The following is a 24181-nucleotide window of genomic DNA, read 5'->3' as shown; positions in this document are numbered from 1 at the left end:
GACCATGTGGGTTTCCTCCTGATGCTCTGCCTTCCTCCCACGTTCCAAAGATGTTACGTGTTAGTATGTTAATTGGTCATGCGTGTGTAATTAGTCAGCACAGGATTATTGACACAATCTTTTGCTACCCATTTACACTCATGTGACCAATTAACCTACTAATGGCCAAAGTGACAAATTTGTATACTAATTGATTGTAAAAAATCTCTCTCCATAACTCGTCACTCAGTCCCTTGAATCCTGACAACATCTTGGTAAATCTCCTCTGCACTCTTTCCAGCTTAATGGTTGATCAAAACTGAACACAATGTGCCAAATGCATCTTCACCAGTGGCTTGTACAACTCCAACATAACATCCCAACTTCTGTACTCAATGTTTTGACAGTGATTTTCAGTATTTACAGCATCAAGCTCATACCTTCAATGGACAGATCCAAGGTATTCATAGCATCTTCACTGATCAGAGAAATTGCATCCTTGGATTGACTTAGAAAACGTTCAGATTTTAATTCTCCATTGATGTTGAGTTGAAATTCCACAATGGTCCTTCCATTCCTAATTATATATAAAATATGAAATGAGAATGAGCTTCCAATCAAATAAATTTAGAGCTACTGTATAATAACTTACCATAAAGGATTTTAAGTTCCTCTACTTGATGGAAGAAGGGCAGAACTGATGTAACTCTGAGGAGCTGTGGTGTCCATTTGGCTTCTGTAGACCCTGTATTAACATTATTCAAGGCCTCTTTGCTTGGAGAGAGAAATGAATCTGAAGCATATGTGTTAGGCAGTATGACTGATTAAGTGTGTCAAAGCAGTGGAAGATTATGAACAACCATCCCTCCCATGTTATCTAACTCTGTTGACACTATCCCCGCAGCTGATCAAATCCGATGTCTGCTTGTCATCTGCTTTCCAGAGAAGGTGGCCTATCAATGTTGTCAATTCACGGATAAGGTGCTAGTGCTGCATTCTGAAAATGTCTACGGAGAGCGCAGGTGGATATCATGAGGGCTGGGGGTTGGGTTGGAGGAATTATTGGAATGGAGAGAATTGGAACGTGGACAATTCTGACTTGATGAAGACAAACGTGAGAAGCAGAGGTACATCTGGGGAAATTTCTGAAACGCCGGTTTGCTGCCGCTGCTACTGTGTGATCGAGAATCTCCGGAGGGAAGGCCCCAAAATCCCTGGCTTTGCCTGCTGCTGGCGACCGAGGCTGAGGTCGAAGTGTTCGGATAGAGATGGTGCTCGGTACTCGGTGTCGGAAGGCTGGTCGGAGCTCGAAGTTTTCGGACGACTCAGAGTCGGACTGTGGTCGGGCATGGCAGGGAGAATTTTCTTCCTTCTCCCGTCTGCGTGAGATCTGGGACTTTCGAGAGACTTTGAACTTTTTTACTGTGCCATGGCCTGTTCTTCATCAAGTTATGGTATTGTTGCACTGTTGTAACTATATGTTATAATTATGTGGTTTTTGTTAGTTTTTCAGTCCTGGTCTGTCCTGTGTTTCTGTGATATCACACCGGAGGAATATTGTATGATTTCTTAATGCATGCATTACTAAATGACAATAAAAGAGGACTGCGTGTCCTCATAATCTAATCTAAAAAAATTAAATTTCAATTTGAGAATTTAAAAAAATCTTTTACAAGTTATGTATGGATGGGGAAGCTGAGTGGTGGTTATACTAGACCATAAAACCATAAATTAGGCCATTCAACCCATCAAGTCTGCTCCATAATTCCTGGATCCTACTTAACCCCATACACCTGCCTTTTCACCATGTCTTTTGATGCCCTGACCAAACAGGAAACGATCAACTTCTGCCTTAAGTATTCTCACGAACTTGGCATCCACCGCAGTCTGTGGCAGAGTATTCCACAAATTCACTACTCTCTGGCTAAAAAAAAATCCTCCTTAACTTGTTCTAAAGCCCCAAAACTTTTGAGGCTCAGTCCTCTAGTTCAGGAAACGTCTACCACAGGAAACATCTTCTCCACATCCACCCTATCTAGTCCTTTCAACATCTGTTAGGTTTCAATGAGATACCCCCCCCCCCCACTTTCTTCTAAATTCCAATGAGGACATGCCGAAAGCTGCTAAACACTCCTCATATGTCAACCCCTTCATTCCCAGAATCATTGTGAACCTCCTCTGGATGGTCTCCAATGACAACACATTCTTCCTGAGATGTGGGGCCCAAAACTGTTGACAATACTCCAAGTGCAGCCTGTCTAGCGTCTTATAAAGCCTCAGCATTATCCCCTTGCTTTTATATTCTATTCCCCTTGAAATAAATGCCAACATTGCAATTGCCTTCTTTACCACTGATTCAACATGTGAATTAACCTTCTGGGAGTCTTGCACAAGGACTCTTAAGTTCCTCTGCACCTCTGATGTTTGAACTTTCTCCCTATTTAGATAAATGTCCGCACTATTGTTCCATTTACCAAAATGCGTTATCATACATTTCCTAACACTATATTCCATCTGACACTTTTTTGTCCATTCTTCTAATCTGTCTATGTCCTGCATTGATTCCTCAGCACTAGTTACCCTCCACCTATCTTCATATCATCTGCAAACGTTACCACAAAGCCATCAATTCCATTATCTAAATCATTGACAAACAATGTGAAAAGCAGCAGTCCCAATACTGACCCCTGAGGAACATCAGTAGACACTAGCAGCCAACCAGAAAAGGCTCCCTTTATTCCTACTCACTGCCTCCTTCCTGTCAGCCATTCCTCTATCCTTTCCAGTATCTTTTCTGTAACACCATAGAATTTTATCTTGTTAAGCAGCCTCAAGTGAGGCACCTTATCAAATGCCTCTAAAATTCCAAGCAAATGACATCCATTGACTCTCCTTTGTCCACCCTGCTTGTTATATCTTTGAAGAACTCTAACAGATTTGTCAGGCAAGATTTCCCTTTACAGAAACTAATTTTATCATTAGTCTCCAAGTACCTGAAACCTCATCCAAAATAACAGACTTCAACACTTTCCCAACCACTGAGGTTAGGCTAACTGGCCTGTAACTTCCTTTCTTTTGCCTTCTGAAAGAGCAGAGTGATATTTGCAATTTTCTAGTCCTCAAGACCATGCCAAGTGATTCTTGAAAGATCATGGCCAATCCATTATCTCTTCAGCAACCTCTCTAAGGACTCTGGGATGTAGTCGATCTGTTCCAGGTGACTTATCCATCTTAGGACCTTTGAGTTTTCCTAGTTTACTATTCTTCTCATGAGTTATAAGTTTGATATATAAAGAGTTACTGACAAGAATACTCTGGTAAACAGCTAGCAGTCCAACAGAATTTACAGTCTATGGGACCAGCACAGATATGCAACCATGAAGAGGGTGCATCTGCATCTCTACTTTCCTAGAAGTATAAGAAGATTCAGCACATTATTTGACTTTGACAAAATTCTATGAATGTAGGGTGGGAGGTATTCTCAATGTTTGCACAATGGGCTGCTCAGAAAACTCCAACATACAGGAATGCAAAAGGTGCCAGAGAGTAGTGCACTAAGCCATTTCTATCACCTGAACAGCTCTCTCCCTCTCTCCAACATTGAACACATCTACAAAAGGCAATATCTCAGGAACACAATGTTCGTCATTAAGGACCCCCTCCCCCAACAATTCTGGCCATCCCTTCTTCTTGATGCTGCTATCAGGCAGGAGGTATAGGAGCCTGAAGACCCACACCTCAAGATTCAACAACAGCTTCTTCCCCACTACCAAGCACTCACTTATTTTTCTAACTTTTAAGTTGCGCTCATTATATTTATTTTGTTGTGTAAATTAGGAATAGTTTATGTTAATATAAGTTTATGTTAACTTAATGTTTATCGTGTGCATAATGTGCTATGCTGCTGTAGTGAGGTTAACTCTCATGATTTTTATACCTTGTGTATTTATGCCTATGACAATTAACTTGAACTTGAGAGAATAACTAACCCCATGCAGAACCTGCTGCAATTTGTTCACGGAATTCAGGGATCCAGTGCCCACAAATGCACCTGAATTTTCTTTTTGTCCCATAACTCACCATTGAGTTTAGTGTCATTCTGCAAGCGGCTGAGGAGAGCTGGTAAGTACACTTCATATCTGACCATTCAGCTTTGTATGAGCTCCAGGTACATGAATACAAATTCAGGTAAGTTTTTGTTAATCTTTCTTGACTTCAATGTCTTTATTAATTCCGTGCAGATCATTGATCTATGTGTAATCAACAGGCAGTGCAGAATTAATACATCATGAGCTCCTAGCAACACACACAAAATGCTGGAGGAACTCAGCAGGCCAGGCAGCATCTATGGAAAAATGCACAGTTGACATTTTGGGCTGAAACCCTTCGACAGGACTGGAGAAAAAAAGTTGAGGAGTAAATTTGAAAGGTGGGGGGAGGGGAGGGAGAAACACAAGGTGATAGGTGAAACCAGGAGGGGGAGGGATGAAGTAAAGAGCTGGGAAGTTGATTGGTTAAAGAGACAGAAGGCCATGAAGAAAGAAAAAGGGAGAAGGAGCCCAGAGATAGGCGATGGGTGGGCAAGGAGATAAGGCAAGAGAGGGAAAAGGGAATGGGAAATGAAGAAGAGGAGGGGGGTGTTGGGCGGCATCATCAGAAGTCCAAGAAATCGATGTTCAGGCCATCAAGTTGGAGGCCACCAGACAGAATATAAGGTGTTGATCCTCCAACTTAAATGTGGCCTCATCACGACAGTGGAGGAGGCCATGGATGGACATATCAGAATGGGAATGAGAAGCGGAATTAAGATAGATGGCCACTGGGAGATCCCATTTGTTCTGGCAGATGGAGCATAGATGCTTGACTAAGCAGTCTCCAAATCTATGTCAGGTCTCACTGATGTACAGGAGGACACAACAGGAGTGCTGAACAGAGTAAATGACCCCAACAGGTTCACAGGTGAAATGTCGCTGGGTCTGTATTCACTGGAATTCAGAAGAATGAGGGGTGTCCTGAGTGGTGAATCTGTGGGATTCTTTGCCACAGGCTTTTCCACCAGGCCATCATACTGCTTAACTCATGCTGACACAACGGTATTTCTATGTTATATTGAGTATCCTGTTGTACATACTATTTATTATAAATTACTATAAATTGCACATTGCACATTTAGATGGAGACGTAATGTAAAAATTTTTACTCCTCATGTGTATGAAGCATGTAAGTAATAAAGTCAATTCAGTTTGATGCAATTCTGTTAATTCAGCAGCTGTGGAGGCCAAGTCTTTATGTATATTTAAGGCAGAGATTGATAGATTCCTTATTGATCAGGGCATGAAAGTGGAGAGGGTGGGAGGGAAAGTGGTGGGGGTGCTTGGTGGTGAGATCCCATGGGAGGTGGATCCCTCTCCCCCACTTTCTGTTTTCCCCAGGGATCGCTCCCTATGTGACTCTCTTGTCTATTCATCCCTCTCCACTAATCTCCCTCCTGGCACTTATCCTTTCAGGCAGAACAAGTGTGACCCCCACCCCTTCACCTCCTCCCTCACTACCTTCCAGGGACCAAAACTGTCCTTCCTGGTGGAGCAACACTTCAGCTTATCTCGATGCCCGACCATTGCCTCCCTTTGGTGCTCCCTCCCCCCTTTTTCTTTCTTCCATGCACTTTTGTCTCTTTCAGCAATTAGAGGGATTGGGGAGTTCATTTGTCTTCGTGGGTGAGGGATTGGGGAGTTCATTTGTCTTCGTGGGTGAGGGATTCGGGAGTTCATTTGTCTTGGTAGGTGGGGGATTGGGGAGTTCATTTCTGTTAGGTGGGGTGAGGGATTGGGGAGTTCATTTCTGTTAGGTGGTGCGAGGGATTGGGGAGTTCATTTGTTTTCGTGGGTGAGGGATTGGAGAGTTCATTTCTGTTAGGTGGGGTGAGGGATTGGGGAGTTCATTTCTGTTTGGTGGGGTGAGGGATCAGGGAGTTCAGTTTTCTTGGTGGGTGAGGGATTGGGGAGTTCATTTCTGTTAGGTGGGGTGAGGGATTGGGGAGTTCAGTTTTCTTGGTGGGTGAGGGATCGGGGAGTTCATTTCTGCTTGGTGGGGTGAGGATTTGGGGAGATCATTTCTCTTGGTGGGTGAGGGGTTGGGGAGTTCATTTCTTCTTGGTGGAGTTAGGTGGTAGGGATATGATGAGCTTTGAGAAATTCACGTATTGGTGGAGGCACCAGAAGTGGAAATGGTTAGCTGCCAGGGGGTTATTTATGGCCTCAGTGCCAGGATCCATGGTTAGAGAGGTCATGCAGTCATAGAGTGATACAGCATGGAACTGACCCTTCAGCTTAGTTCATCCATGCTGACCATGGGGCCAACCAAACTACTCCCATTTGCCTGCATTCAGCTCTTCATGATTTTATACACTACTGTAGGTCACCTCTCAATCTCCTGTGCTCCAAGGAATAAAGCCTTAGCCTGACCAACCGTTCCCTATATTTCAGACTCGCGAGCCCTGGAAGCATTCTCATAAATCTTCTCTGCACTCCCTCTTTAGTTTCATAACATGGTAAACAAAATTGTACACCATATCTCAGGGTGTGAGCAGATTGGAGGGGATTTGATCCAGTTCAACAGCTGGAAGTCACAATCAAGGATAAGAAGGGTGGTGGAACATTCTGCAAGAGTTTAAATTAAGATTGTTTTCCATTAGTGCATCTCCATTATGCAGTATCCTGCTCAAACAAGTTTTACTGAAGCAGGCTTCAGAGAATTTGTGTAGGCCTGGCCCACACCTTCTGTGGGCTGCAAATGTGCCAATGAGTCCCGAGGAAATCCAGTCCTAATGGTTGTTACACTCTGTTAGACACCACTGAAATGACTAACACTCACAAAAGGGGTTTTGAAATGAAGTCACAGACTTTGCCAGTCATGGAGTGTAATTAACTGTGCTTTGCAGTCTGGGTAAATAACAAAGTTGGCAACATATCACTGGTGCACCACATGATAGGATTTCTGAGGTTTGATCCCAAATTGAACATAGAAAAGATGTGTAAGCAGCGTATGTTTGAGAAGTCTACAACCACTGTTAAAGGTGACGGATTTGAAAGAATATATTCTTTGCTCTAGTTAACTTTAAATTAGTTCAGTGAAAAGCGATTACCTAATATCCGTTATATTGACACACTGGAACCCATTCAATATGCTGAAGGATTTGGCAAGCTGAAAATACAAAGTAAAAGTTATCTTTTGGAATACAAATCTAAACTGAGTTTTGACAATTATTAATAAAAGCATTGTTCAAAATAAAATCATTTTCTTGTAAAATATAAGTGCACATATAATGACATAAAATTGTTTACAAGTCATTGATCTGAAACATCAATTCTTCCTCTCCTCACAGATACTGATGACTGCTGAGTAGTTCCAGCATTCTCTGCTTTCATTTGGGATTTCCCAGCATCTTCAGTTTTTAAGCTTTTTGAAAATAAAATGTTATATAGCTCTTTTGGAATGAGGGTAGAAAGAAGAATGAGAACTATAAACTGTGTAATACTCCCTGAAAAGGGATGAAAGTACAGAGGCACATTGAACTCTTTGAATAATATGGAGCAAGCTGAGAAGAAAGTAAAAAAGATCAGAAAGAACCATGTTGTTATAGAGATTTACAGAGAGGGAAAAAAGAAAACTACACTTTTCAAAGTCTTTGGTTGAACCTCAAGTCAATTAATCTGCTCAATTCAGCACACTTGATTTCAGAAAGAGATATCAAAGTCTTGGAGAGGGTGCTGAGCAGATTTACCAAGATGGTATTCGGAAGGAAGGACATTGCAGAGTGACTGGAAAAGTTGCTCTTGGAGCAGAAAGGGTTAAAGATAAATTTAATTGGTGTGTTCAAAATTATAAGAGGTTAAACTGGAAGAAATTGGCTCTTTGGAGAGATCAATAACCAATAAGCAAGTTTAAAAAGATGGGTAAAGGAACTACAAGGGAGATGAAGGAAATGTTTTAAATTTAATGAATTTGCAATAAACTTCCTAGTAGAAGTAAATTCAAAAGTAATTTTCAAAAGGGATGTATACTTGAAGGGGAATAATTGTAAGGTTATATGGAATAGCATGGGTGTGGGTCTAATTATGTAAGTCTTTAAAAGAAATTTGGACCTGCACTTGGAGAGGGAAGGAGTTGATGAATACAAGTGTAGATGGGCACCACAATCGACATAGACAATATGGATCATAAGGAACCATGTCTGGTCTGTAAGTCCCTATGTTTCTTGAATTGAGCTGGCATAGGGAAGATAGAGTGGATAATATCCTTCAGTGCTGTATCATTCCTTAAGAGATTGAGCATTTGCTTGAGGAAAGATATGTATTTTGGAGGGTACAGTTTTTTACTAAATGAGTAGAATGGGTCTCATATCTTCTTTTAACAAGAGTTGTACCTTGATAGCATAGTCTGACCTTTTTAAACTGAATCACCAGTTTTTCTTTATTGTGACTGAAGTGAGACACAGACTTATACTTATGCACTGTGAAGTGTGGAAATGTGGAAATTCCTAATGGACTGTCTTGTCTCCCTTTCTCTTCACCATTTACACCTCGGACTTCAATTACTGCCCAGAGTCTTGTCATCTTCAGAAGTTTTCTGATGACTCTGCCATAGTTGGAATACATCAGCAAGGGAGATGAGGCTGAGTACAGGGCTACAGTAGGAAACTTTGTCACATGGTGTGAGCAGAATTATCTGCAGCTTAATATGAAAAAGACTAAGGAGCTAGTGGTAGACCTGAGGAGAGCTAAGCTACTGGTGACCCCTGTTTCCATCCAGGGGGTCAGTGTGGATATGGTGGAGGATTACAAATACCTGGGGATACGAATTGACAATAAACTGGACTGGTCAAAGAACACTGAGGCTGTCTACAAGAAGGGTCAGAGCCATCTCTATTTCCTGAGGAGACTGAGGTCCTTTAACATCTGCCGGATGATGCTGAGGATGTTCTACAAGTCTCTGGTGGCCAGTGCGGTCATGTTTGCTGTTATGTGCTGGGGCAGCAGGCTGCGGGTAGCAGACACCAAGAGACTCAACAAACTCATTCGTAAGGCCAGTGATGTTGTGGGGATGGAACTGGACTCTTTCACAGTGGTGTCTGAAAAGAGGATGCTGTCCAAGTTGCATGCCACCTTGGACAATGTCTCCCATACGCTACGAAATGTACTGGTTGGGCACAGGAGTACATTCAGCCAGAGACTCATTCCACCGAGATGCATCACAAAGCGTCATAGGAAGTCATTCCTGCCTGTGGTCATCAAACTTTACAACTCCTCCCTTGGAGGGTCAGACACCCTGAGCCAATAGGCTGGTCCTGAACTTATTTCCTGGCATAATTTACATATTACTATTTAACTATTTATGGTTTTATTACTACTTAACTATTTATGGTGCAACTGTAACAAAAAACAATTTCCCCCGGGACCAATAAAGTATGACTATGACTATGGATTTGGGAAGCTAATTTTACTTGTTGCACTGCTGTATTTCAAGTGTCCAATAGTGTTGGTCAAACCAATACCCCATTGATTTCAATGATTGCAACTAAGCAAACGAATTAGTCCATGAGCCAGGACCCCAAATTTGGGCCACTGGTACCATCTGGAGGGGATAATGCTTATAGTGGTTTTTGGCAAGGTATACACCCCTGGTGCTAGAAAATATGTGATAGCATTGCAGCGGTGGTAGCTTTGGACAGAGTTCACATCGTGGGTTGAGGACAACGTTCCAAAGAGGAGTGCGATGATCAAATCATTCTTAGACCATGTGAGTGGCATGGCCAGCGAAGTTGAACAATCTGCTGCAAAGTCCACTCTTAGCTGTGCTGATAGACCTGTGGACAGACTTTCTGGAAAACCTCTGTCAAAACAATGAAGAGCTATCTGCATTCTGGATATCATACATTGACATGGTAGAGAACGTGATACTTGGGCTTCTGCACACCTCTCGTGAGGGGGACTGGGAATTGAACCTCCATGCTATAAGAACCATGATCCCATGGTGCTTTGCCTATGATAAGATGAGTTATGCCAGGCACCTGTCCCTTTACTTTTCTCAGATGATGAACCTCCCAGAGAAGAATCCTTCCGTGTATGAGGCCTTCAAGACAGGCCAATTCTCAGTGCAGCTGTCAACTAACAACCCCTTTGGGCAGATCCCTGTGGACCAGGCTATTGAAGCCACAGTGAACAAAGACACACAGACTCCTGGAGGCACATCACGGTTCAGCCTGAATGCTGGGGCTATCAAGCGTTACTACGTAACAGCTGAGCACCGTAGTACATTCCTGGAACAGTTAAGGGAGATGGTGCAAGGCAACAAATCAGAGCTTTGTCATGCGGAGTTACAGTGGCCAGGAATCCAGAAAGATGAGGAAGCAGCTTCAGCAGTGGTTAGCCTCATACGTGAAAGGGTCAACCTATCTGCAGAGAAGTGGGATCTCATTAGCATCTCTACAGCAAAGGCAGCCCCCAAGGACATTGCCTCCAACCTGATGAAGGCATATGAGATTGGTGAGCAATGCTATGCAACCTTCAAGGATAAGAGACTAGAGGAAGACCCACCAGCAAAGAAATTCCATGACCCAATGAAAACCAACAAGCTGAAAACATTCAGTGATATCTGTAAAAAGAGAGAAGTGAAATCAAATGGGAGGGTAATCATCTTGAAAGCAAACAGGTCTTTGTTTGGACGCATCATAGTGATGGCACAAGGGCGCAGTCTACGTATGCAGGATATCCTTTCTCATCCCCTTGGACCATTGCCCTGGGCCCTGTCCACACCAGAAAGATTGCTGAGAAAGACAAATAAAGCTACTTTAGCCACAACCTTGCAGAAAAATGTAGCAGTAGAAGAGCAACTCCCAGGAAACACTGCTACAGTGGTTAATGGAATGAACTTGGTCCAAAGAGTGAAAAGTGATCAAGTTACTTTCAGAGATGTTGCCACAACAATTCTGGGTATGGCTCTGAGGGAAGGCAGTCAGAGTGGCAGAATAGATGTTGTGTTTGCACATACAAGAATCAAGAATATCAAGAATAGTGAAAGATTTCTCAGGTGAAGAGACTGGTCATGAGTTGCAAGGTACCACGGGCACACAGATGGTGAGGCAGTGGAGGAGCTTCCTGGCCAAAGTCAGTAACAAAATTAGTCTCATTAGCTTCATCGTCCATGAATGGAGGACGGTGGAGTACAGAGCAAAGCTACAGGAGAAGATTCTGTATGCAACTGTGAATGATAAATGTTACAGAATCACATCTCAAGACAGTGAAGAGGTGTCAGCTCTTCAGTGTCAACAAGAAGAAGCAGATGGCCGCCTACTTCTCCATGCTGCCCATGCCACAAGAGAGGGATACCAATCTGTAGTGATCTACTCAGAAGACACAGATGTCTTTATCATGTCTTTAGCATTTTGTGACAAGATTGAGGCCCCATTGTTCCAGAAGTGTGGCACTAGAACCGGTACAAGGCTTGTAGACATCAGGAAGGTTGCTGCCACTGTTGGTATAGAGGTTTGTAGGGCTCTCATTGGGTTGCACGCATATACAGGAGGTGACACTGTAAGTGCTTTTGCAGGCAAAGGGAAGACAAGTGCCCTAAAACTTCTGACCAACAACAGGGAAACTCAGGACACATTCTTAGAGTTGGGTCAGGAATGGGATCTCTCCCCAGAATTGATGGACAAACTGGAAGCATTTACATGTCTCCTGTACGTCCCAAATGCATCGACCACCAAGGTCAATGAGCTCAGGTATCACCTTTTCTGTGCCAAGGAATGTGAAATCGAAAGTCACCAACTCCCATCATGCAAGGACTGCTTAACAAAACATGCACAGTGAGCCAACTACCAGGCTGGTATATGGAGAAGATGTTTGGAGAAGGACCCATAAGTGCCAAGCCCTGTTGGCAGAGGATGGAAGATGGAGAGAGAAGAGGAAGCTGAACAGTTGGTGGTGCACTGGATGGAAGGCCAGCCTGCACCCGATGCCGTCCTGGATCTACTGGCCTGTAACTGTCCAAAAAAATGTTCATTCCCAAGATGTATGTGTGTTGCAAATGGCCTCAGGTGTACTGACATGTGTAGACTGGCAGACTGTGAGAACCAGGCATCCACCTCAGAGAGTGTGGAAAGTTCAGATGAAGATGTGGAAGATGTGGAAGACTTGGAAAATTATTATGATTATTAATAGGTTATGAAAGTATGGAAAACAAAGTATGGAAAGCAGTCTTTGATTAAATATATTCATTTTACAACCAAATGGGGCCCAGGTTATGGCCGAGTGGAACCCCACATTTGAGTTATTGTACTGTAATTCTATATGCTATGATGAAAGCTTAAGATTGTTTTGATTTGATACAACAATATGGAAAATATCATGACATTGATAAAACTCCAGGAATCTCTCCAAATGAGGTTTCTTACCTTTTGGGGGGTGGGGTAACATTTTCTGCTGTACTGATGTTAATATGGAATATATACAAAAAGTGATTACTTATTTCAATTCCTGAATTCTCTACAAATCCTTGTGATTATATGTGTCCTAGGGTTTTTATTGACTTTTCCAAAATAAACAACAGACAAATATTTTTCTAAAAATGAAATGATTCACTCTACTGAAATTGGGCACTGTACTGCGAGTGCCACCAATGACATAGTTTTCAATGAAGAATTTTATAACAACATTTGATGAAAAGTGCTTGAACTCAGCTATCATTGTGAAAAATTTCAAGGTTGAGGTATCACTGATGACAAAATACCACTAGGTTGAATATATATGTTGTACTTTATATTGGCCACTTTTCAGAAATGCTTATTTTAAGGTAGTGTTATGAAATGCACACATAAAGCTACCACTGGTGCAATGCTATCACATATTTTCTAACTCTAGAGATGTATACCTTGCCAAAAATCACTATGAGCATTATTCCCCTCAGATGGTGCTGACCATCCCTACTGGCTCACAGACTAAATAGGAGAATAAAACTGAAAAAAACTGTGGGAGATGGGGGAAGATCTTACATCGACTTTTTGCATCTATATTTACTCGGGGTATAGACACAGAGTCTTTATATGTGAGGTAAAGCAGCAGCAAGGTTATCGACCCTAAAGAGATTACAGAGGAGGAGATGTTTTCTGTCGTCATGCAAATTAGGGTGGATAAATCCCCAGGGCTGGATAAAGTATTCTTTTGGACCTTGTGGAAGGCTAGCGCACAAATTGCTGGGACCCTGGCAGAGATATTTAAATATCCTTAGTGACAGGTGAGTTACTGGAGGATTGGAGATAGCTAATGTTGATCCTCTGTTTAAAAAAGGCTCTAAAAATAAACCAGGAAATTATAGGCCAGTGAGCCTGACATCAGTAGTGGAAAAGCTATTGGAAGGTATTCTTATAGGCATCCATTAGTCTCATGAGACCATGGATTTGTGCCTTGGAAGGTCTCCAGGACGCAGGCCTGGGCAAGGTTGTATGGAAGACCAGCAGTTGCCCATACTGCAAGTCTCCCCTCTCCACGGCACCGATATTGTCCAAGGCAAGGGCATTAGGACCCATACAGCTTGGCACCGGTGTCGTCGCAGAGCAATTTGTGGTTAAGTGCCTTGCTCAAGGACACACACGTTGCCTCAGCCAAGGCTCGAACTAGCGACCTTCAGATCACCAGACGAACGCCTTAATCACTTGGCCACGCGCCAACACAAAAGGTATTCTAAGGGACCAGATATATGAGTATTTGAATAGACATGGACTGATTAGGGATAGTCAGCATTACCTTGTGTGTGGTAGATCATGTCTAACCAATCTTATAGTGTTTTTCGAGGAAGTTGCCAGGAAAATGGATGAAGTCAAGGCAACGAATGTTGTCTACAGGGACCTTAGCTAGACATTTGACAACATCTCACATTGAAGGTTGGTCAGGAAGGTTCAGTCGCTTGGCATTGAAGATGACTAGCAAATTGGGTTAGACATTGGCTCAGCAGCAGAAGCCAGAGAGCAGCAGTAGAGTGTTGCCTCTCTGACCGGAGGCCCGTGACTAGTGGAATGCCACAGGGATCGATATTGGGTCTGTCGTTGCTTGTTATCTATATTAATGACCTGGATGATAATGTGGTTAACTGAATCAAAAAACTTGTGGATAACACCACGACGGGGGGTGTAATGGACATTGAGGAAGACAATCAAAGCTTGCAGCGGGAAAAATGTGCAGCAAAATGGCAGATGGAATTTAATGTCCATATGTGAGGTGTTGCACTTTGGTTGGACCAACAGTAGGTCTTGCAGTGAACTGTAGAACACTCAGGAGTGCAGTAGAAAAAAGAGACCTGGGAATGCAGGTCCATAATTCATTAAAAGTGGTGGCACAGGCAAATAGAGTCGTAAAGAAATCTTTTGGCACATTGACCTTCATAAATGAAAGTATTGAGTACAGGAGATGGGATGTTATGTTGAAGTTATATAAGACATCGGTGAGGCCTAGTTTGGAGTATTGCGTGCAGTTTCGGTCACCTACTTACAGGAAATATGTAAACAAAGTTGAAATAGTACAAAGAATATTTACACAGATGTTGCTGGGACTGCAGGACCTGTGTTACAGGGAAGGATTGAATAGGTTAGGACTTCATTCCTTGGAACGTACAAGACTGAGGGGAGATCTGATAGAACTATACAAAATTATGAGGGGTATTGATAGGGTAAATGCACTTTTTCCACTGAGGTTGGGTGGGACTGCTACTAGTGCCATGGGTTAAGGATGAGAGATGAAAAGTTTAAGGGCAACAAGAGTGGAAACTCCTTCACTTAGAAGGTGGTGAAAGTGTGAAGTGAGCTGCCAGTGCAAGTGGTACATGCAAGCTTGGTTTCAATGTTTAAGTGAAGCTTGGATAGGTATATGGATAGCAGGGGTAAGGAGGGCAATGATCTAGGAGTAGGCAGTTTGAATGGTTTGGCACAGACAAGATGGGCTGAAGGGCCTGTTTCTGTGCTATTCTTTTCTGTGACTCTTTAACTCTATGGAAATGAAATAGACGCAGAAAATGCTATAAACAGTCAGCAGGTCAGGCAGCATCTGTAGAGAGAAAAAGAGTATTATTGTTGATAATCTCCTGAAATGTTAACTATGTATCATTGTTGCCTGACCTACAAAATATTTCCAGCATTATCTGTTTTAGAGTTTGGGTGGCACAGATAAAAACAGGTTATAATCTTAATTCTCACTTTTGAGTGTTATGTGAGTTTTGTTTTTTTTTAACTAAATGTTTGTGTATCATCAAAATAGAATGCTTTTTTAATTTTTAGATTTTTTTCAGTGTTACTATTTTTACAAAATTCTCTGAATGCCAAGACACCTAAAATCTCTTAAAACTAAACCCATATTTCCCCCCTGCTTGCCAGCATGAAATATTGGAGATTTCTTCCTTCACTACCCATCACTCTGCAGCCTCTGGAAACAGTTTTGCACTTTAGGATGTAAAAGCAGCTAATAAACTACCCCCCCCCACCCCATGATTGCAACGTGAGAGATGAGGGACAGCAAATGTCAAGGATATTAGCGCAAGAGCTGAACTCAAAAATAGAGATTTTAAAAAGTATTTTAAAGAAATAAAAATATCACAATAAAACATCACTATGAACATTACCTTTTATTAGATCAGTTGGCAGGAGTGTTTTTCTTTTCATAATGCATTTAAATCTAATCTTAATCTCATAATCAGAGATTAAGCAATAGATGAGATGTTGAAATAAGAATATTAATTAGAGATTTAATGTATGTACATAAAATCTACTCATGCAAAAACCATAGGAATTGTTTATGCTTACCCTTGCTTTTGGATTTTATTATGATGTACATACCAAAGTTGTAAAATTCTCTCGGCATTCTGATACATCAGGGCATGATCCATTTAGTTTGAATGTGCCACGTGCTGTAACTAAAAACAAATAGAGGGAAAAGATCAATGCTTTGGAAATCATCCAAAAATAATACAAACATTGGGATATCATTAAATTCACTTTCTGAAATGCTGTGGTGGTGATAAAAGCAACCTGTGCTGTTAGTATTCACAGCAGAGCTAATTAATTTAAACATCAGTGGCAGGTGAACACATTGTGTACAGGATGGTAAACTGGGGTGGAGACAAGTATGTAAAAGAATGCTGGTAAGATGAAACAGAATTAATTATTTCTCTGTTGCAATAGCTATAAAATTGTTGAATATGTTGACAAGACAATTGACTAATTAATTTTAGGCTTTTGTTATGCAGGTAGGGCTGTCTGAGATGATTTACTGGAAATCATGTGGTATTTTCCGGTAAATTGCATATCAGTGGTCTTGCCTTATATGGAGTTGTTATTCACTTGTAGGGGAGATAGGGAGACCCTAAACAGTATGATAGCAAGGTTATTTCAAGGGATTTTTCCGAGCCTCTCCATGGACTGGATAGTGATGGATACCGAATGATCTTGATGCCCCTTCATGTCTTGTCGGAGTGTTGGGGCTCCCCAGCAGATAAAGACTGAGTGTTTAAGAATATACAAGCAGGTAAGTACTTATTGCTGAGAAGTATCACTATGAATTGCATGCAATCTTGAGCTTGATTTATTAGTGAAGAATCAAATAAAAAAGTCTGAGTTTTGTTCTTTTAGTTGAATTAGACTAGATTTGTTGGTATGGTTAGAAGTTGAATTGGAGTTAAGAGTTAAACAAAATTACCTGAGTTACTCATTTAAAGATTAAAGATTGCCTTTATTTGCTGCATGTATATTGATATACATCATTTGTGTCAAGATAAATTAGCAAAGATTGTATTGGGCAGGCTGCAAGTGTTGACATTTTCTGCACCAAAATAGCATGCCCACAACTCACTGCCCCAAACAGTACATCTTTGAAGGAAAACAGTCCATAGTGGGGAAATTGAAATCACCTGTAACGACAAACCTGTTGTACTTGCAACTGTGATGACCTAGTTAACATTTTTACTGCTAAGCTGTAGGTATTCTTTTTAGCAGTTCTGTAAAAGCAGTGTCTTCTGCTTTTAGAATATTTTGCTTTTGTCTAAAATAAAAGCGGCTATGATGTTTAACTTAAGAATGTTGTGTCAGCCAGTCAAGATGGTGGAATCGAGAGCAAGTTTCAAAGAGCAGGGCAGAGCGAGATTGGTGACAGACAGTGTGGTTCGCGGGGCTTGTTTTGACGGGAGCTGCGGCGAGGACAGGAGGGAAGATGGCTGAGGATGCCATGAGAAGGAGTGTCCCCATTGTACAGGGTGCTTTGTGCAGATGAATGGCTCCGAGGAGGAAGGGCCAATACTCCCAATGAGAGCGCGCATTTCTTCGAGATGGATTTTGAGCGACGTTCAAAATGAGGTGTGTGCTTTCGTGCAGACCGCAAGTTCAACACGTGAGTAAAAGGACAACTTCAAGATGAGCTCCAACTTTATGTGCACATTTGGACTGGGTGAACTGTAACAGGTCCTTTTATTTTGTTTTTCTTTTCCTACCAGCTGTTCCATAAAGCTGAAATTTGTAAATATACTTTAAAATTTTATGTGGTGTACTTCCTGTTATTTCGTGCCGACTGGCGATTGTGTATGGGCAATATTTACACAGCATTAGCTCAAATCGAGGTGTCTTTAAATCAGGACATCACGATGTTCCTGTTTGGCTGAGCCCCAAATCATATTGACCCTAGATGTATATTGTTTATAAATGGTGGCCTATTCACCGTCGGGTTCTGTTGCTGTCAGCAGAGCCAGCTAACGAGCCAAATTTGCATATGGGCCCAGTGAGGGAGTTGCATAACTTTCTTTGATCTGTCTGCATATCTGTTCCTCATTGTCCCAGTGGCTACTGGGTGTGTCTGTAGTATAAACCCATTAGTATACTTGCATCTTTCTTTTTTTTATTTCTACCCTTGTAGATAGCAGATGAGCCCTCCATTCTCTGTGAGCACCATTGTGATATTATTCCTTATTAATAGTGCAACACCAACCCCCAACTTGGCCACTTTGATTTTAAACAAGTGGTACAGTGGAAACCTGATTGGATGAGGACTAACCAGTCAGGAGGGATGGACAATGGGGTCATAAATACCACCAGACTAGGCGTGCCCAGGTATCACCCCTGATGAAGATGGCAGAATTTGTCATAGAGACATTGGTTAAAACCAACACCTGTACCGGGCTTGAAACCCGAGATGAATTTATTCTTCGTATATGCTGGGAAAGCACTGGATACCTTTTCAGGATACAACTTGTCTTTCTTGCACAGGCTGTCCCTATCCCAGAAGGAAGCTCCTAGAAGGGAATGTGACACCCTGCACTCCATGCACCAGTTCCTCAGACAAGCATCTGAATGTTCTACTTTTCTACTCCTGCCCTGACTAGCATGTGAAACTGGGAGTAATTCAAAGAGTGCTATCTTTGAAATCCTGCTTTTCTGTTTATTTTTTCCTAATTCCGGACACTCACTGTTCATTCTACTTTCCACCTATGCCATTGGTGCTAACGTGCACCACAACCTTTGGCAGCTCACTCCTCCCCCACCCCGAGAATATTCTGCAGCTACTCTGAGACATCCATAACCCTGGCCACTTGCCCAAATATTCCCTCCTGCTAAAGCCATTCCCTCCATCATCCTCCCCTTGTCTCAATGCTAATGGTTTATCCTGTTCTGTGTACCTTCTGTTTGGTCTCACATTACAACGTGATCCAAGCAAAATTGATTAACATATTTACTGTACATCTATGCAGAAATGTTTGGAATATCACGTGCCATTAAATTCTGCAACTTGAAGTAATTATAGGAGGAGCCAAAAACTTTAACCCAATAGTCACGATGATCCCTTCTAATGGTGCAAGTGAGGAAGTGAGTGGTTTTCATTTCACTGCTGCTTGTGTCTTGGGCCATGATGGTGGTAGTTCATTGCATGTGAACTTCTGTAGATTAGTGCAAACAAGTCACTGATCATTTTAATGCATGAGAAGATCAATTTTTGAGCAACTTGGCCAAACTGGGTCTACTCTAAAACTCTTTGCGACATCACTTTATATTTATTTGATCATGAGCTTGGTCTAGTAGGCAGTGCAATAACAGAAGAATTTGATATGCATTTTGTTGTTTGAACTCCTGAAACATTTGCAGTAAAGTATATCAACCAGCACTGCCATCATTTCAAATACTTCTCCAGCTAAATTAATCTGGGTGCCAAGCAAATCAAAGTGGGGGTGTGATATTATTAACACATTATTAATTATTAAATTATTAATAAATCCATAAATTATCAGCAAGCAGATCAGAATATTCAGACAGTTTATAATGCAATGCTTAGGTGATTTAACAAAATGCAAATCAACACCGTGAGGAAAAGCACAAACAAGCTTTCCTTTTGATAAGGTTAGATTATTTGTATAACACACCTGCACTACGTGATCAACTTGGGTATTTCATACTTTATATTTACATATGTACTTTGCATGGAGATATGCTGTGAAAATGCCAGCATTGTAACTGATGTGAAGAAACAATAACCTGTGAGAGTGAAACCCAAGTCATCAGCAGCCGATAGTGATCATGAACACAGCTCAGCACATCACACAAACCAATCTTCCGTCCTTGGACTCACTTTACACCGCAGGCTGTCGGAGCAGTGCTGCCAGGATAATCAAGGACACGACCCACCCAGCCAACACACTTTCCGTCCCTCTTCCCTCTGGGAGAAGGCTCAGGAGCTTGAAGACTTGTATGGCCAGATTTGGGAACAGCTTCTTTCCAACTGATAAGACTGCTGAACGGATCCTGACCCGGATCTGGGCTGTACCCTCCAAATATCCGGACCTGCCTCTCGGTTTTTTTGCACTACCTTACTTTCTCTTTTCTATTTTTTATTTATGATTTATAATTTAAATTTTTAATATTTACTATTGATATGTACTCCAGGGATCACGAAGAGCAGAATCAAATATCGCTGTGATGATTGTACATTCTAGTATCAATTGTTTGGCGACAATAAAGTATAAAGAAAAGTAGTGTGTTGATGTGCCAGGAAGACTTCTGTACTAAAGGCACTTACGTAATTACTCGACTGAGTTTGATTTTAGGGGTTCAAGTCTCACCACCATTCTATCACCGCCATCCTTTCTTTCACAAAATTAAATGCCAAACGGCCCTTAGCTAAGCACTGGAAAAAAAGGTATTCGTGCAAGAGAGTTTTAAAGAGAGGGTTGCGAGGTAGAGATTTTTAGAGTATATAGGAGAGCTTAAAGTTTAGGCAACTAAAGACCAACGGTGGAATGTGGAAATTTGGCATACACAAGAGTTCAAAGTTGGAGGGGAATCAAAGTTACAGTGGACAACCCTTAATATTCCTGAAAGCAAATCCCTATGCAGTAAACAGGAAGAGGGGAATATATATAAAACAATCTTTTTAGGAATGTGGATATATTGACAAGGCTAGCATCTGTGTGAACAGTCAGAGGGCAAATGCAAATCAGAAAGCATGTGGTTGGTTGAAGAATAGGATTTGATATTAGTACGCACTTGTGCACACGAGTCATGGATAAATCAAAAATTTATGGAAGCTTGAAGTTAAGGGGCTGGTCAGTGGAACATTGAGTAGTTGGATATAAACTTGTAGGCAACTTCATTGTAGTCCATTGTCCATGATTATATTTCAAACAGATGCAATTACATTCAAATGTTAAACATCTATTAAAATATAAACATAATACATTTTGCAGATGTTGGAAATCCAAAGCAACACACGTAAAATGCTAGAGGAATTCAACAGGTCTGGCAACATCTATGGAAATGAACAAACAGTTGATATTTTGGCTGTGATCCTTCTTCAGGACTGAAAGGGGGGGGGGTGTCAGAAAAAAAGTGGGGGGAGGGGGAGGAGGAAAGTGAAGCCAGATGGGTGGGAAAGGTGAAGGGCTGGGAAGGAATCTGATAAGAAAGGAGAGTCGACGATAGGAGAAAGGAAAGGAGGGGCATGAGGAAGAGGTGATATACAGGTGAGAAGAGGTAGAGGCCAGAGTGCGAAATACAAGAGGAGGAGAGAGGGAGGGAAAATATTGGTAAGAGAATACAATATTTATACCATTAGATTGGAGGCTACCTGGATGGAATATAAGGTGTTGCCTGTCCACCCTGAAGGTGGCTTCACCATGGCACAAGAGGAGGCCATGTCCTAACATGTCAGAAAGGGAATGGGAATTGGAATTAACATGTTTAGTCTCCAGGTAGTTCCGCTTTTGAAGGATGGCGTGGAGGAGCTCAATGAAGTGATTACCCAATTTTCAATGGGTTTCACCAATATAGAGGAGTCCACATTGGGAGCAGATTCACAGGTGAAGTGATTTGTTCACCTTGAATGACTATCAAGGGCCGGGAATGGAGATGAGGAAGGAGGTGAATGGAGATGAGGAAGGAGGTGAATGGGCATGTGTTGCACATTGGCCACTCGCCAGGATAAGTTCCTGAAGGAAAATTAGTGGAGAGAGAGGAATGGAAAGGAAATGACAGACGGAACAATCCCTGCAGAAAGTGAAGAGTGGGGGAGAGGTAGATATGTGTTTGGTGGTAGGATCTGTTTGGAGATGGTGAAAGTTGCAGAGATTGATGTGTTGGATGCGGAGGCTCACGAGGTGGTAGGTAAGGACAAGAGGAACTCTATCACTGTTAAGGCGGTAGGAAGATGTGAGTGTGGATGTATGGGAAATGGAGGAGATGCGGGTGAGGGCAGGATCAGTGGCAGATGAAGGGAAACACCATTCTTTGGAGGAGGAGGACATCTCTGATGTCCTGGAAAGGAAATACTCATCTTTGGGAATGGATGTGGCAGCGAAGAAGGAAATGAGAAAAGGGAATAGTGATATTTACAGGAGACAGGGTTAGAATAGGTATTGTCAAGATAACTGTGGGAATTCATAGGTTTATAAAAAATGTCAGTTGACAGTTTGTCTCCAGAGATGAAAACAAAGAGATGAAGAAAGGGGAAAGAGGTGTCAGTAATGGACCAAATGAATTGAAAGGGCAGGATGGAAATTGGAGGCAAAGATAATGAATTTGATGAGTTCAGCATGAGGGCATGAAGAGGTGCCATAATCCTTTAAAATATATTGGCCCTAAATTTGATATGCAAAACAATAACAGCTCTCCGCATTCATTATAATAATGAAAATATCTGACAGCATGTTTGGAGAAAATACATAAGACCATAAGATATAGGATCTGAATTAGGCCATTTGGCCCATCAAATCTGCTCCACCATTTCATCATGGCTGATCCATTTTTCCTCTCAGCCCCAATCTCCTGCTTTCTCCCCATATCCGTTCATGGCCCAACCAATCAAGAATCGATCAACCTCTGCCTTAAAAATTTGTTAGGACTTTGCTTCCACCGCTGCCTGTGGCAAAGAATTCCACAGATTCATTACTTACTGACAGCTCAATCAGCAGCAGCAGCAGGCCACAGCAACAAGGTTTCTTGCAGGTGGGCAACACTTGTTTAAAAGTGCAGAAGGGACAAGCGGGGTGGACAACATTGTTGGGAGTAGGCCAGTGGTCAGTGCAGGAGTGTCAGGCTTTGGTTCAAATAAGGCTTCAGCTCAAAAGAGGTGTTAGCTCTGGCTAAGCTTCTGTCAAGGTTCCTTTTACTCTCTCTCTTTAACTGTACCTAGTGTAGGAAATGGCTGTTGTGTGTTTTTCATGCTGGATGTTGGAGTCCTGGGAGACCCAGAATCTCCCAGGGAACCACAACTGCGTGAAGTGCATTCGGCTGCAGCTCCTTGAGACCATGTTAGGGATCTGGAGCAGCAGCTGGATTACCTTTGGCTTGTACAGGAGAGTGAGGAGATCATCGATCAGAGTTATAGGGAAGTAGTCACCCCAAAGTTGTAGGAGGCGAGTAGCTGCATGACTATCAGGAGAAATGGAAATGTAAATAGGCAGTTAGCACAGAGCACCTCTGTGGCCATTCCCCTCAAAAATAAGTGTACCATTTTGGTACTGTTGTTGTGGGGTGATCTCGCAGGGGAATGCCAAGAAGACCAGGTTACCGGCACTGAGCATGGGTCCATGATGCAGAAGGGAAAGGGGGAGAAGAGGGGAGCGGTGGTGATAGCGGACTCAATAGTCAGAGAAGCAGACAGAAGATTCTGTGGATGTGAGTGGGACAACTGAATGGTATGTTGCCTGCCAGGTGCCAGGGTCGGGGACGTCTAGGATCGCATCCACAGCATTTTGGAGAGGGACGGAGAGCAGCCAGATGTCTTGGTACATATTGGCACCAATGACATAGGAAGGAAAAGCAAAGACGTCCTGAAAAGAGAATTTAGAGAGCTCAACAGAAAGCTGAGAAGCAAGACACTCAGGGTTGTAATTTCTAGATTATTGCCTGTGATACACACCAGTGAGGATAGAAACAGGATGATTTGACAAATTAATGCATGGCTGAAATGCTGGTGCAGGGGGCAGGGCTTCAGATCCTTGGATCATTGAGATCTCTTCTGGGGGAGGTATGACCTGTTCAAAAGTGACAGGTTGCACTTGAACCCGAGGGGGCCAATATTAGAAACACAGAAACATAGAAAACCTACAGTACAATACAGGCCCTTTGGCCCACAATGCAGTGCCGAATATGTACTTACCTTAGAAATTACTTAGAGTTACCCATAGCACTATTTTTCTAAGCTCCATGTACTTGTCCAAGAGTCTCTTTAAAGACCCTATTGTATCCTCATGGGCAGGTTTGTTAGTGCTGTTGAGGAGGGTTTAAACTAATTTGGCAGGATTGTGGAAACTGAAGTGAAAGGAATTAGGATAGGGCAGATGGTAAAAAAGCAAAGATAGTGTGCAGTGAGGTTGTCAGGAAGGGCAGGCAGATGATAGGACATAGTTGCAGTCAGCAGGGTGAGTATCAGTGCTTTAGGGATGCAGAATCAAAAAGGGTAGCAAATACAGTACTCAGTGTTACATCTCAATGCTCTGAGAATAAGAAATAAAGTGGATGATCTTGTTGCACTATTACAGATTATCAGGTATGATGTTGTGGCCATCACTGAATCGTGGCTAAAAGATGGTTGTAGTTAGGAGCTAAATGTCCAAGGTTCCATGTTATTTCGGAGGGATAGGAAGGTAGGCAGGGAGGGTGGCATAGCTCTTCCGGTAAAGAATG

This window comes from Mobula birostris, chromosome 2 (assembly GCF_030028105.1).
Source record: "Mobula birostris isolate sMobBir1 chromosome 2, sMobBir1.hap1, whole genome shotgun sequence".
In the NCBI taxonomy this organism is placed as follows: Eukaryota; Metazoa; Chordata; class Chondrichthyes; order Myliobatiformes; family Myliobatidae; genus Mobula; species Mobula birostris.
The sequence above is the reverse complement of the archived record's forward strand: the minus strand, read 5'-3'. Positions refer to the sequence as shown.